Genomic DNA, 15,452 nt, shown 5'->3' on the forward strand with positions numbered 1-15,452 from the left:
ACTAATCCCGTAGGTAAATGCAGAGGTAGCGTGCCGACGGCGATCACATCGACCTTGGAACCATTCCCGACGCGCATCGTCACCTCGTCCTTCGCCAGACTCCGTTTATTCCGTAGTTCCTGTTTTGAGTTACAAATATGAGCAACTGCACCAGTATCAAATACCCAGGAGCTACTACGAGCGCTGGTAAGGTACACATCAATAACATGTATATCACATATACCTTTGGTATTGCCGACCTTCTTTTCCGCTAAGTACTTGGAGCAATTCCGCTTCCAGTGATCGTTTCCCTTGCAATAAAAGCACTCAGTCTCAGGCTTGGGTCCATTCTTTGACTTCTTCCCGGCAGCTTGCTTACCGGGCGCGGCAACTCCCTTGCCGTCCTTCTTGAAGTTCTTTTTACCCTTGCCTTTCTTGAACTTAGTGGTTTTATTCACCATCAACACTTGATGTTCCTTTTTGATTTCCACCTCCGCTGATTTCAGCATTAAATATACCTCGGAAATGGTCTTTTCCATCCCCTGCATATTGAAGTTCATCACAAAGCTCTTGTAGCTAGGTGGGAGCGACTGAAGGATTCTGTCAACGACCGCATCATCCGGGAGATTAACTCCTAGCTGAGACAAGCGGTTATGCAGCCCAGACATTTTGAGTATGTGCTCGCTGACAGAACTATTCTCCTCCATCTTCCAACTGTAGAACTTGTCGGAGACTTCATATCTCTCGACCTGGGCATGAGCTTGGAAAACCATTTTCAGCTCTTGGAACATCTCATATGCTCCGTGTTGCTCAAGACGCTTTTGGAGCCCCGGTTCTAAGCTGTAAAGCATGTCGCACTGAACCAGGGAGTAATCATCACTACGTGTCTGCCAAGCGTTCATAACGTCTTGTTCTGCAGGGAAAACAGGCGCTTCACCTAGCGGTGCATCAAGGACATATGCTTTCCTGGCAGCTATGAGGATAATCCTCAGGTTACGGACCTAGTCTGTGTAGTTGCTGCCATCGTCTTTCAGCTTGGTTTTCTCTAGGAACGCGTTGAAGTTGAGGGCAACATTAGCGTGGGCCATCTGAACTACAAGACATATTGCAAAGATTTTAGACTAAGTTCCTGATAATTAAGTTCATCTAATCAAATTATTTAATGAACTCCCACTCAGACAGACATCCCTCTAGTCATCTAAGTGATACATGATCCGAGTCAACTAGGCCGTGTCCGATCATCACGTGAGACGGTCTAGTCGACATCGGTGAACATCTTTATGTTGATCGTATCTTCTATACGACTCATGTTCGACCTTTCGGTCTTCCGTGTTCCGAGGCCATGTCTGTACATGCTAGGCTCGTCAAGACAACCTAAGTGTATTGCGTGTGTAAATCTGGCTTACACCCATTGTATTCGAACGTTAGAATCTATCACACCCGATCATCACGTGGTGCTTCGAAACAACGAACCTACGCAACGGTGCACAGTTAGGGGGAACACTTTCTTGAAATTATGTGAGGGATCATCTTATTTAAGCTACCGTCGTTCTAAGCAAATAAGATGTAAAACATGATAAACATCACATGCAATCAAAAAGTGACATGATATGGCCAATATCATTTGCTCCTTTTGATCTCCATCTTCGGGGTGCCATGATCATCATCGTCACCGGCATGACACCATGATCTCCATCATCATGATCTCCATCATCGTGTCTTTATGAAGTTATCTCGTCATCTATTACTTCTACTACTATGGCTAACGGTTTAGCAATAAAGTAAAGTAATTACATGACGTTTATGTTGACACGCAGGTCATAAATAAATTAAGACAACTCCTATGGCTCCTGCCGGTTGTCATACTCATCGACATGCAAGTCGTGATTCCTATTACAAGAACATGATCAATCTCATACATCACATATATCATTCATCACATCCTTTTGGCCATATCACATCACATGGCACATGCTGCAAAAACAAGTTAGACGTCCTCTAATTGTTGTTGCAAGTTTTTACGTGGCTGCTATAGGTTTCTAGCAAGAACGTTTCTTACCTACGCCAAAACCACAACGTGATATGCCAATTTCTATTTACCCTTCATAAGGACCCTTTTCATCGAATCCAATCCGACTAAAATGGGAGAGACACACCCTCTAGCCACCTTATGCAACTAGTGCATGTCAGTCGGTGGAACCAGTCTCACGAAAGCGAACGTGTAAGGTCGGTCCGGGCCGCTTCATCCCACGATGCCGCTGAATCAAGATAAGACTAGTAACGGCAAGTAAATTGATAAAAATCAACGCCAACAACAACTTGTGTTCTACTCGTGCATAGAAACTACGCATAGACCTAGCTCACGATGCCATTGTTGGGGAACGTAGCAGAATTTTAAAATTTTCTATGCATCACTAAGATCAATCTATGGAGTCATCTAGCAACGAGGGAGAGGGGAGTGCATCTACATACCCTTGTAGATCGCGAGCGGAAGCGTTCAAGAGAACGGGGTTGATGGAGTCGTGCTCGTCGTGATCCAAATCACCGATGACCGAGCGCCGAACGGACGGCAACTCCGCGTCCAACACACGTGTGGTTCGAAAGACGTCTCCTCCTTCTTGATCCAGAAAGAGGAAGGAGAGGTTGATGGAGATCCAGCAGCACGCCGGCGCGGTGGTGGAAGCAGCGGTGATCTCGGCAGGGCTTCGCCAAGCTCCAACGAGAGAGAGAGGTGTTACATGGGGAGAGTGAGGCGGCAGAGACTTGGTGCGGCTGCCCTCCCTTCCCCCCACTATATATAGTGCCCCTAGGGGGGCGCCGGCCCTAGGAGATGGGATCTCCAAGGGGGGGCGGCAGACAAGGGGGACTTGCCCCCCAAGCCAAGTGGGGCGCCCCCCACCCTAGGGTTTCCAACCCTAGGCGCAGGGGGAGGCCCATGGGGGGCGCACCAGCCCACCAGGGGCTGATTCCCCTCCCACTTCAGCCCATGTGGGCCTCGGGATAGGTGGCCCCACCCGGTGGACCCCTGGGACCCTTCCGGTGGTCCCGGTACAATACCGATTACCCCCGAAACTTTCCCGATGGTCGAAACTAGACTTCCTATATATAAATCTTCACCTCTGGACCATTTCGGAACTCCTCGTGACGTCCGAGATCTCATCCGGGACTCCGAACAACTTTCATGTTACCGCATACTAATATCTCTACAACCCTAGTGTCACCGAACCTTAAGTGTGTAGACCCTACGGGTTCGGGAGACATGTAGACATGACTGAGATTCTCCAGTCAATAACCAATAGCGGGATCTGGATACCCATGTTGGCTCCCACATGTTCCACGATGATCTCATCGAATGAACCACGATGTCGAGGATTCAATCAATCCCGTATACAATTCCCTTTGTCAATCGGTACGTTACTTGCCCGAGAGTCGATCGTCGGTATCCCAATACCTCATTCAATCTTGTTACCGGCAAGTCACTTTACTCGTACCGTAATGCATGATCCCGTGACCAAACACTTGGTCACATTGAGCTAGTTATGATGATGCATTACCGAGTGGGCCCAAAGATACCTCTCCGTCATACGGAGTGACAAATTCCAGTCTCGATCCATGTCAACCCAACAGATACTTTCGGGGATACCTGTAGTATACCTTTATAGTCACCTAGTTACGTTGTGATGTTTGGTACACCCAAAGCACTCCGACGGCATCCAGGAGTTACACGATCTCATGGTATAAGGAAATGATACTTGACACTGGAAAAGCTCCAGCAGACGAACTACATGATCTTGTGCTATGCTTAGGATTGGGTCTTGTCCATCACATCATTCTCCTAATGATGTGATCCCGTTATCAATGACACACTCTTCCCCTCTCGTTGCTATGCATCTCCTAGATAGATCTTGCGTGAGCGTAGGAATTTTTTTTGAAATTGCATGCTACGTTCCCCAATAGTGGCATTAGAGCCAAGTCTACGCGTAGATGATATGCAGGAGTAGAACACAAAGAGCTGTGGATGGTGATCGTCATACTTCTTACCACCAGTGTCCTATTTTTATTTGGCGGTATTGTTGGACGAAGCGGCCCGGACCAACCTTACATGACCACGTTCATGAGACCGGTTCCACCGGTAGACATGCAACTAGTTTTGCATAAAGGTGGCTGGCGGGTATCTGTTTCTCCAACTATAGTTGAATCGAATTTGACTGCGGCCAGTCCTTGTTGATGGTTAAAACATCAAACTTGATAAATCACCATTCTGGTTTTGATGCATAGGTAAGAACGGTTCTTGCTAGAAGCTCATAGCAGCCACATAAAACTTGCAACAACAAAGTAGAGGACGTCTAACGTGTTTTTGCAGGGTATGTTGTGATGTGATATGGTCAAGACATGATGTGATATACATTATTGTATGAGATGATCATGTTTTGTAAAAGTCACTGGTAACCGACAGGAGCCTTATGGTTGTCACTTTATGGTATGAAATGCAAACGCCATGGAATTGCTTTATTTATCACTATGTGTTAGCGATAGTTGTAGAAGCAATAGTTGGCGAGACGATCACGACACTACGATGGAGATCAAGCTGTCAAGCTAGTGACGATGGAGATCATGACGGTGCTTTGGAGATGGAGATCAAAGGCACAAGATGATGACGGCCATATCATGTCATATATTTTGATTGCATGTGATGTTTATCTTTTATGCATCTTATTTTGCTTAGTATGGCGGTAGCATTATAAGATGATCCCTTACTAAAATTTCAAGGTATAAGTGTTCTCCCTGAGTATGCACCGTTGCGACAGTTCGTCGTGCTGAGACACCACTTGATGATCGAGTGTGATAAGCTCTACGATCAAATACAACGGGTGCAAAACAGTTTTGCACATGTAGAATACTCGGGTTAAACTTGACGAGCCTAGCATGTACAGACATGGCCTCGGAACACTGGAGACCGAAAGGTCGAACGTGAATCATATAGTAGATATGATCAACATAGAGATGTTCACCATTGAAAACTACTCCATCTCACTTGATGATCGGACATGGTTTAGTTGATTTGGATCATGTGATCATTTAGATGACTCGAGAGATGTCTATCTAAGTGGGAGCTCTTAAGTAATATGATTAATTGAACTTAATTTATCATGAACTTAGTCCTGTTAGTTTTTGCATAACTATGTTGTAGATCAATGGCCCGTGCTATCGTTCCCTTGAATATTAATGCGTTCCTAGAGAAAGCTAAGTTGAAAGATGATGGTAGCAACTACACAGACTGGGTCCGTAACTTGAGGATTATCATCATTGCTGCACAAAAGAATTATGTTCTTGATGCACCACTAGGTGAATGGCCTACTGCGGGAGCAGATGCTGATGTTATGAACATCTGGCAAGCTCAATCTGATGACTGCTTGATAGTTCATTGTGCCATGCTTTACGGCTTAGAATCGAGAGTTCAAAGATATTTTGAACGTCATGTACCATATGAGATGTTCCAGGAGTTGAAATTAATATTTCAAGCAAATGCCCGAGTTGAGAGATATGAAGTCTCCAACAAGTTCTATAACTACAAGATGGAAGCGAACAATTCTGTCAGTGAACACATACTCAGAGTGTCTGGGTATCATAACCACTTGACTCAGCTGGGAGTTAATCTTCCAGATGATAGTGTAATTGACAGAGTTCTCCAATCACTGCTACCAAGCTACAAAAGCTTCATGATGAACTATAATATGCAAGGGATGGAAAAGACAATTCCCGAGCTCTTCGCTATGCTCAAAGCTGCGGAGGTAGAAATCAAAAACGAGCATCAAGTGTTGATGGTTAACAAGACCACTAGTTTCAAGAAAAAGGGCAAAGGAAAGAAGGGGAACTTCAAGAAGAATGGCAAGAAAGTTGCCACTCCCGGGAAGAAGCCCAAGTCTGGACCTAAGGCTAAAACTGAGTGCTTCTACTGCAAAGGGATTGGTCACTGGAAGCGGAACTGCCCCAAGTATTTGGCGGATAAGAAGGATGGCAAGGTGAACATAGGTATATTGGATATACATGTTATTGAGTGCACCTTACTAATGCTCGTAGTAGTGCCTGGGTATTTGATACTGGTTCGGTTGCTCATATTTATAACTCGAAACAGGGGCTACAGATTAAATGAAGGTTGGCTAAGGATGAGGTGACGATGCGCGTCGGGAATGGTTCCAAGGTCGATGTGATCACCGTCGGCACGCTACCTCTACATCTACCTTTTGGATTAGTTTTAGACCTGAATAATTGTTATTTGGTGCCAGCGTTGAGCATGAACACTATATCTGGATCTTGTTTAATATGAGGCGGTTATTCATTTAAATCGGAGAATAATGGTTGTTCTATTTATATGAGTAATATCTTTTATGGTCATGCACCCTTGAATAGTGGTCTATTTTTGTTGAGTCTCGATCGTGGTGATACACATATTCATAATATTGATGCCAAAAGATGCAAAGATGATAATGATAGTGCAACATATTTGTGCCACTGCCGTTTAGGTCATATTGGTGTAAAGCGCATGAAGAAACTCCATGCGGATGGACTTTTGGAATCACTTGATTATGAATCATTTGATGCTTGCGAACCATGTCTCATGGGCAAGATGACTAAAACTCCAGTCTCCAAAACAATGGAGCTATCCACTAACTTATTGGAAATAATACATACCGATGTATGTGGTCCGATGAGTGTTAAGGCTCGTGGCGGGTATCGTTATTTTCTGACCTTCACAGATGATTTAAGCAGATATGGGTGACGGTGTCCTGGACTAGGGTGTAGTCACCACGTTGTCTCCCGATCAGTTGGATTGGGACGAGGACCCCCATGGTCGTTTACTCATGGGCTAGTTTAGACATCCGATGTATGCACGAGGAAGATTCCACAAGACTTGGTGATCAAGGCAAGGACTCCTCTCTACCGACGTATTCGACTAGGACTCTTGTTATCCTAGGCCTCTGGTACATTATATAAGCCATGGCCGGGCTAGTCGATAGGGAGAGGCTAGATCATTATGATATTACTCATCATACCCTTAGGTTTTAGACCACAACATATGATCCCGAGGTAGATAAACTCTTGTAATCTCTATATTCATCAAGATCAATCAAGCAGGAAGTAGGGTACCTCCATTAAGAGGGCCCGAACCTGGATAAACATCGTGTCCCTTGTCTCCTGTTACCCATCGATTCATGACACACAGCTTGGGACCCCCTACCCGAGATCTGGCGGTTTTGACACCGACAATTGGTATATCTACTTAATGAAACACAAGTCTGAAACATTTGAAAAGGTCAAAGAATTTTAGAGTGAAGTGGAGAATCATTGTAACAAGAAAATAAAGTTTCTACGATCTGATCGCGGAGGCAAATATTTGAGTTACGAGTTTGGCCTTCATTTAAAACAATGTGGAATAGTTTCAAAACTCACGCCACCTGAAACACCACAGCGAAATGGTGTGTCCGAACATCGTAATCGTACTTTATTGGATATGGTGCGATAGATGATGTCTCTTACCGATATACCACTATCGTTTTAGGGTTATGCATTAGAGACAACTGCATTCACATTAAATAGGGCACCGTCTAAATCAGTTGAGATGACATCGTATGAACTATGGTTTGGCAAGAAACCTAAGCTGTTGTTTCTTAAAGATTGGGGTTGCAAAACTTATGTCAAAAGGCTTCAGCCTGATAAAGCTCAAACCCAAATCGGAGAAGTGCATCTTCATATGATACCCTAAGGAAACAATTGGGAACACCTTCTACCACAGATCCGAAGGCAAGATCTTTGTTGCCGAGAATGGAACCTTTCCAGAAAAGGAGTTTCTCTCAAAAGAAGTGAGTGGCAGGAAAGTAGAACTTGATGAGGTAATTGTACCTTCTCTCGAATTGAAAAGTAGCACATCAGTGAAATCCGTTCCCGTGATGCCTACACCAACTAGAGAGGAAGCTAATGATAATGATCATGAAACTTTGGATCAAGTTTCTACTGGACCTTCTAGGTTGAACAAAGCATGTTCCGCACCAGAGTGGTACGGTAATCCTGTCCTGGAAGTCATGTTACTAGACCATGGCTAATTTGCGAACTATGAAGAAGCTATGATGAGCCCAGATTCTGACAGATAGCTTGAGGCCATGAAATCTGAGATATGATCCATTTTTGAGAACAAAGTGTGGACTTTGGTGGACTTGCCCAATGATCGACAAGCCATTGAGAATAAATGGATCTTCAAGAGGAAGACGGACACTGATAGTAGTAGTGTTACTATCTACAAAGCTCGACTTGTCACAAAAGGTTTTCGACAAGTTCAAGTGTTGACTACGATGAGATTTTCTAAGTCATAGCGATGCTTAAGTCTGTCTGAATCATGTTAGCAATTGCCGCATTTAATGAAATCTTGCAAATGGATGTCAAAACTACATTCCTTAATGGATTTCTTAAAGAAGAGTTCTATATGATGCAACCAAAAGGTTTTGTCAATCCTAAAGGTGCTAACAAAGTGTGCAAACTCCAGCGATCCATCTATGGACTGGTGCAAGCATTTCGGAGTTGGAATATACACTTTGATAAGGTGATCAAAGCATATGGTTTTATACAGACTCGGTGAAGCCTGTATTTACAAGAAAGTGAGTGGGAGCTCTGTAGCATTTATGATAGTATATGTGGATGACATATTATTGAATGGAAATGATAGACTTTCTGGATAGCATAAAAGGATACTTGAATAAGAATTTTTCAATGAAAAGACCTCAGTGAAGCTACTTGAATATTGGGCATCAAGATCTATAGGGATAGATCGAGACGCTTAAAAGACTATCACAAAGCACATACCTTGGCAAATTTTTTGAAGAAGTTCAAAATAGATCAGTCAAAGAAAGGATTCTTGTCTGTGTTGCAAGGTGTGAAGTTGAGTAAGACTCAAAACCCGACCACGACAGAAGATAGAGAGAGAATGAAAGTCATTCCCTATGCCTCAGCCATAGGTTCTATAAAATATGTCATGCTATGTACCAGACCTATTGTATACCTTGCCATGAGTTTGGCAAGGGGGCACAATAGTGATCTAGAAGTAGATCATTAGACAACGGTCAAAATTATCCTTAGGTACCTAAAGAGGACTAAGGAAATGTTTCTCGGTTATAGAGGTGATAAAGAGTTCGTCGTAAAGAGTTGCGTCGATGCAAGCTTTGACACTGATCTAGATGACGCTAAGTCTCAATCTAGATACGTATTGAACGTGGGAGCAATTAGCTAGAGTAGCTCCATGCAGAGCATTGTAGACATAGAAATTTGCAAAATACATACGAATATGAATGTGGCAGACCCGTTGACTAAACTTCTCTCACAAGCAAAACATGATCACACCTTAGTATTCTTTGGGTGTTAATCACATAGCGATGTGAACTAGATTATTGACTCTAATAAACCCTTTGGGTGTTGGTCACATGGTGATGTGAACTATGGGTGTTAATCACATAAAGATGTGAACTATTGGTGTTAAATCACATGGCGATCTGAACTAGATTATTGACTCTAGTGCAAGTGGGACACTGAAGGAAATATGCCCTAGAGGCAATAATAAAGTTGTTATTTTATATCTCCTTATATCATGATAAATGTTTATTATTCATGCTAGAATTATATTAACCGGAAACTTGATACATGTGTGGATACATAGACAAATCACTGTGTCCCTATTAAGCCTCTACTAGACTAGCTCGTTAATCAAAGATGGTTAAGTTTCCTAACCATAGACATGTGTTGTCATTTGATGAACGGGATCACATCATTAGGAGAATTATGTGATGGACAAGACCCATCCGTTAGCTTAGCATAATGATCGTTCAGTTTTATTGTTATTGCTTTCTTCATGTCAAATACATATTCCTTCGACTATGAGATTATGCAACTCTCGGATACCGGAGGAATGCATTGTGTGCTATCAAACGTCACAACGTAACTGGGTGATCATAAAGATGCTCTACAAGTATCTCCGAAGGTGTTTGTTGGCTTGACATAGATCGAGATTAGGATTTGTCACTCCGAGTATCGGAGAGGTATCTCTGGGCCCTCTCGGTAATGCACATCATAAGAAGCCTTGCAAGCAATGTGACTAATGATTTAGTTGCGGGATGATGTATTATGTAACGAGTAAAGATACTTGTCGGTAATGAGAATGAACTAGGTATGAAGACACCGACGATCGAATCTCGGGCAAGTAACATACCGATGACAAAGGGAATAATGTATGTTGTCATTATGGTACGACCAATAAAGATCTTCGTAGAATATGTGGGAACCAATATGAGCATCTAGGTTCCGCTGTTGGTTATTGACCGGAGAGGTGTCTCGGTCATGTCTACATAGTTCTCGAACCTGTAGGGTCTGCACACTTAACGTTCGATGACGATTTTGTATTATATGAGTTATGCGATTTGGTGACCGAATGTTGTTCGGAGTCCCGGATGAGATCACAGACATGACGAGGAGTCTCTAAATGGTCGAGAGGTAAAGATTCATATATTGGACGATGATATTCGGACACCGGAAGTGTTCCGGGGGTACCGAGTACATATCGGGTCACCAGAAGGGGTTTCGGGCATCCCCACTGGCAATTACATGGGCCTAATGGGCCAAGAAGGGGACAGGCCAGCCCCTAGGGGGCTGGTGCGCCCCATGTAGGCCGAAATAAGGGGGGAAGGAAAGAGGGGAAGAGAGAAAGGAAGGGGAGCAATTCAGCCGCATCCTCCCTTCTCTCCTCCCTCCTCCTTCGTTCCCCCTCTGAATTAATATGGAAGGGGGGAGGCCGAATTGGGAGGCGCCCAAGTAGGATTCCTCCTACTTGGGGTGCCCCCTTGGCTGCCTCTCGTCCCCTCCAACCTATATATATGAGGGGGGGGCACCGCTAGAACACACAACAACGATTGTTAGCCGTGTGCGGCGCCCCCTCCACAGTTTACACCTTCGGTCATATTGTCGTATTGCATAGGCGAAGCCCTGCGTGGATCACTTCATCATCACCGTCAGCACGCCATCGTGCTGACGAAACTCTCCCTCGACACTTTGTTGGATCAAGAGTTCGAGGGACGTCATCGAGCTAAACGTGTGCGGAACTCGAAGGTGACGTACGTTCGGTGCTTGATCAGTCGAAACGAGAAGGAGTTCGACTACATCAACCGCGTTGTCAAACGCTTACGCTTTCGGTCTATGAGGTACGTGGACACACTCTCCCCCTCTCGTTGCTATGCATCTCCTAGATAGATCTTGCGTGAGCGTAGGAATGTTTTTGAAATTGCATGCCACGTTCCCCAACAAGTGGGTCTATAGTGAGCAATCCCCTCTACATCCTTCTTCTTGGGCAAGAGAACCACATTTGCGGAGTTGAGGAAGTGAAGATTTGACGTATGTAAGGAGTTGAAGAGGTGTATGACCCTCATGATGTCATGCTTGACGATGTCCCAACACTTCTTGAAAAAGACGCCCGTGAAGCCGTCTGGGCCGGGTGCCTTGTCGCTCGGCATGTCGTTGATTGCATTCCTAACCTTGTCCACTGAAATGGGGTCCCCAAGCTCCTCCAAATTTTGAGGTGCAATGTTTAGATCCTCCCAATTATAATCTCTATTGCTCGTCTCTCGCCCTTCCCATTACGTCGGAAAAAATGATCATGGATGATCTTTTCCTTGACCTCATGCTCGATTACCCAACCATGGTTATGCTTGATTCTATGAATGTGATTCTTTTGTCTTCTCGCGTTTATGCGACGTTGGAAAAAATTTGTGTTCGTGTCGCCATCTTTCAAATTCGCAAATCTTGAACTTTGCTTGTCCCGTGCCCTCTCAAGCACATCCAAGCTAATGACCCGTCTCTTGAGGTCAAAATGCAGCTCAAGCTCCTGGGCCGATAAGAAGCGGAATTCCTGAGCCATGTCAAACTGGAGGATCAATAAGAGGGACGCGTGAAGGTGGACCTTGGCTTTGGAGAATAGTCTCCTACTCCACTCGGCGAGATGGGTGGCGAGCCTACTCCCTTCGTCCTTAAAAAAGTGTACTTCCAACTTTGTTGGAAAGTCAAACTTTTTTATGTTTGACCGTATTTATATAATAATAGAACAATATTTATGCCATCAAATTAGTAGCATTAGATTCATGATAAAATATATTTTCGTCATATATCTATTTGGTTTCACAGACATTGACATATTTTTGCACAAACTCGGTCAAACTTTAAGATAGTTTGACCCTCCAACAAAATTAGAAATACACATTTTTAAGGACGGAGGGAGTATGAAACAATGACCTACAAGGCTTGCGAATTCGCCCCGGTACAAACTAACCGCAAATCCTAGGACCAACTGGACTGGCCACTCGATTTGTATGATAATCTTGGTTCTTTTTTTTTCGAAAAGATAATCTTGGTCTTTGGTCAATCTTTGCATGGCAATCTTTAACGCTGCATACAAGACTTTGCACGTATGCCATTGTTTGGAATATAATACCCCCTCTAGTTCATATTAACTGTCGCTGATTGGCTACAAGTACTTTTACGCAAAGGAGGCATATATAAATTAAGTTTATATATGTATGTATACCCCGCGCCAGTTTGGACCTGCTGTTTCATAAAACAAAATCCACCTGTTTGGCGTGGGAACAATAATCTACCATTGTCTGTGGGCTTTCTGGTCACCGCCTCACCGGTGTGCGTTGCGTGTAGAGATAAATTAGAAAACACGAGCGGTTTTAGTATGAGAATTTTCTTCACAGCCTGATACTGCATAGTATAGCCACGTACACTAATTTGGAATTAAGATGCTGGCCCCCCACCTTACTGTTTTTGTTTGCGGTGGCGGGAAACACGAGGGAGGCAAACAAAAGAAGCGATGGCACAACCACCAATTCTAGTTTCGCGACCTTTAGCTAATGACGATGGCAGTTAATAGCCTGCCTGCTTCGATGTGGAAATGTGTAGTGTACATGTGGTCGTATTGGCAGGCGAGGCATGTCACGTCCAGATGCCAGGGAAACCCGGCCGTCTGACGTGTGCATATAGTATTTGGTGAGAGATCAGCATGGGGCTGACATGCATGCACACGCACGAACGAACTAAGCGGAAGTAAATTTAAATTGACTTTTTTTATATAAAGGATTTTTCATTGAATAGATATATTCAAGATGATACAATCATATTGAAAGAAAGCCCGGTCTCTGCATAGCTAGATGCACACAACCAAAAGTCCAGAGCACTCTAAAATAAAATAATTCGATACAAAGACAAGCAATAAATGGTGTCCAGCCTAAGAAACGGTAGACCCTATCCGTAAATCACACCGCCATCCATCTGGGTAGAAAACCTACCTGGCCGTACGCTCCAGCCATGTAGACGTCATCATAAAAAGGTCCCTGTCTTCCGGCTTCTGCAGGATAGACCATGTACGGAGCCATCGTGTACAAATATGAATAACCTGCATAGGAGATGGGACACATTTATAATTAAAAACCACATCATTCCTGGTGAGCCACATTGCCCAGCATAAGGCCGCCGCTCCCACAAAAATATGTGTAGAAAATTATTTATAAATACCCCGCAACCAGTTGCCGTATATATTCCGTGCACTACGTGGTGTGTATAAATTCGAAACTACTTGAACCATGACCCAAACTGTCCGAGTAAACTTACACTCGAAAAATAAATGTTTAATAATCTCGTCATTTTGACAAAAGACACATGTCTTGAACCCATCTTATAGATATTACGACATATGGATTTGGGTCTGAATGCAGAATCCGTCCTGCTCCACCGAAGTGTTTCTCCGGACTAGCTAGAGGACGGGCAGGGAACACTGGTGTGGTGCATAGCAATACCAGCGAGTCATTCCTAACATTCAAACCAAAACAAATCATTACTACAGTACTTCCTTCGTAAAGAAATATAAGAGCGCTCATATCACTATCTTAGTGATGTCAACGCTCTTATATTTTTTTTATAGAGGGATTACTTGAGATGAAGTAAAACCCGGCCGTAACCACGTGCTCCCTTCGTTCACAAATATAAGATATTTTAAAAAATCTAAATTGGGTGTATATAGACATATTCTAGTGTGTTTGTTCACTCATTTTGATCCATGTGCAGTTCGTCTTAAAATAACTAAAATATTTTATATTTGTGAATGGAGGGAGTAGTACTTGGCACACTGCACTTCATCTTTGGACGAGAGCCGGTATAAAAAGATGAGGTAAACGGACGCGATGTATCTACACCCGACCTCATATGCACCCCGATGAACAGTAAAATCAGGGGGGAAAGATAGTCAAAAGATTCTGAAATTTTTTTGGTGCAAGATTTGACAGATGTTTTATGTGCTTGCAAAAATTTATCATAAAACAACATTCCTGGAAGTCGTGGTAAAAAAACAAAGTCGACGCTCCAAAAATACTATTTTGAAAACATTTTGGCGTGCTATTTTTTTGCCATTCCACAAATGTTATTTCGGGATGAAAATTTCCATGCACTAGGAGCATTTGTGAAAGTTTGCACCCAAAAAGAAATTAAGATTGTTTAGATTTTTTTTTGGAATTTACTGTTCATCCTGAGCTCAAATAGTACAATGGTACTTTTAGACGTAAGCAGACTATAAGAATTTTACGTTTTTGCTGAGTTGAAGTAGACAGAAAATGAGAGAGAAGATATGCGGGTTGTAAATTATTAACTAGCTACACACAGGTTCCAATAAAGGTTATCACGCAAGGAGGTAGGCTAGATAATAAATAAAGTAGAAAATCTTATTGCTAAGGGCATCTACAACGGTGACCCTCAAATTTGCTCTGGCATCCATTTGAGAACAGGGTTGTCAGTCCGCGGACACTCATGTCGGAGACCGCCATCCAACATTGCCCGCTTACATTTTCAACCAATGTTCAAACTAAATGAATGAAATTCATGCAAACACGATGTATTTTCATATAAACCGAAAGAGATTCACGCAAATACGGCGGATTTCATACGGACGAAATTCATTACATTTTGGACATACTTCAACTAAAAGGGGAGCTTGTCTGGCTCTAGAGGTATAATTTCGGACATATTTCAACTAATCACCTATTCTAAACCTAATCTAAATGACCGCCGGCACCCATTCCCCATTTGAGCCGTGAGAACTGAAGCTCCGGCACTTGCCTTCGCCTTCTCCAGTTCCGCCTCGACGCTTTTTAGCTTTGCCTCCGCCACCGCAGCTTGAGCGGCTAATAGGCCGACGATTTTCAGCCCGCCGAGCTTGGCTTTAGACGGAGGGGAAAAGCGCTTGGACCGTGAGGAGGCCATGGTAGGAGTGGTGCGCAGAGGAGAAAGGGATCGAAGGAGGATGACTGCGCCATGGCTGGGGTTGGAGTTTATAGCAGGCGAATGGCAATGGTGGGCGGCAGACAAATGGACGGGTGGCGCCAGAGAAGCTTCCT

This window comes from Triticum dicoccoides, chromosome 4A (genome assembly GCF_002162155.2).
Source record: "Triticum dicoccoides isolate Atlit2015 ecotype Zavitan chromosome 4A, WEW_v2.0, whole genome shotgun sequence".
Taxonomy (NCBI): domain Eukaryota; kingdom Viridiplantae; phylum Streptophyta; class Magnoliopsida; order Poales; family Poaceae; genus Triticum; species Triticum dicoccoides.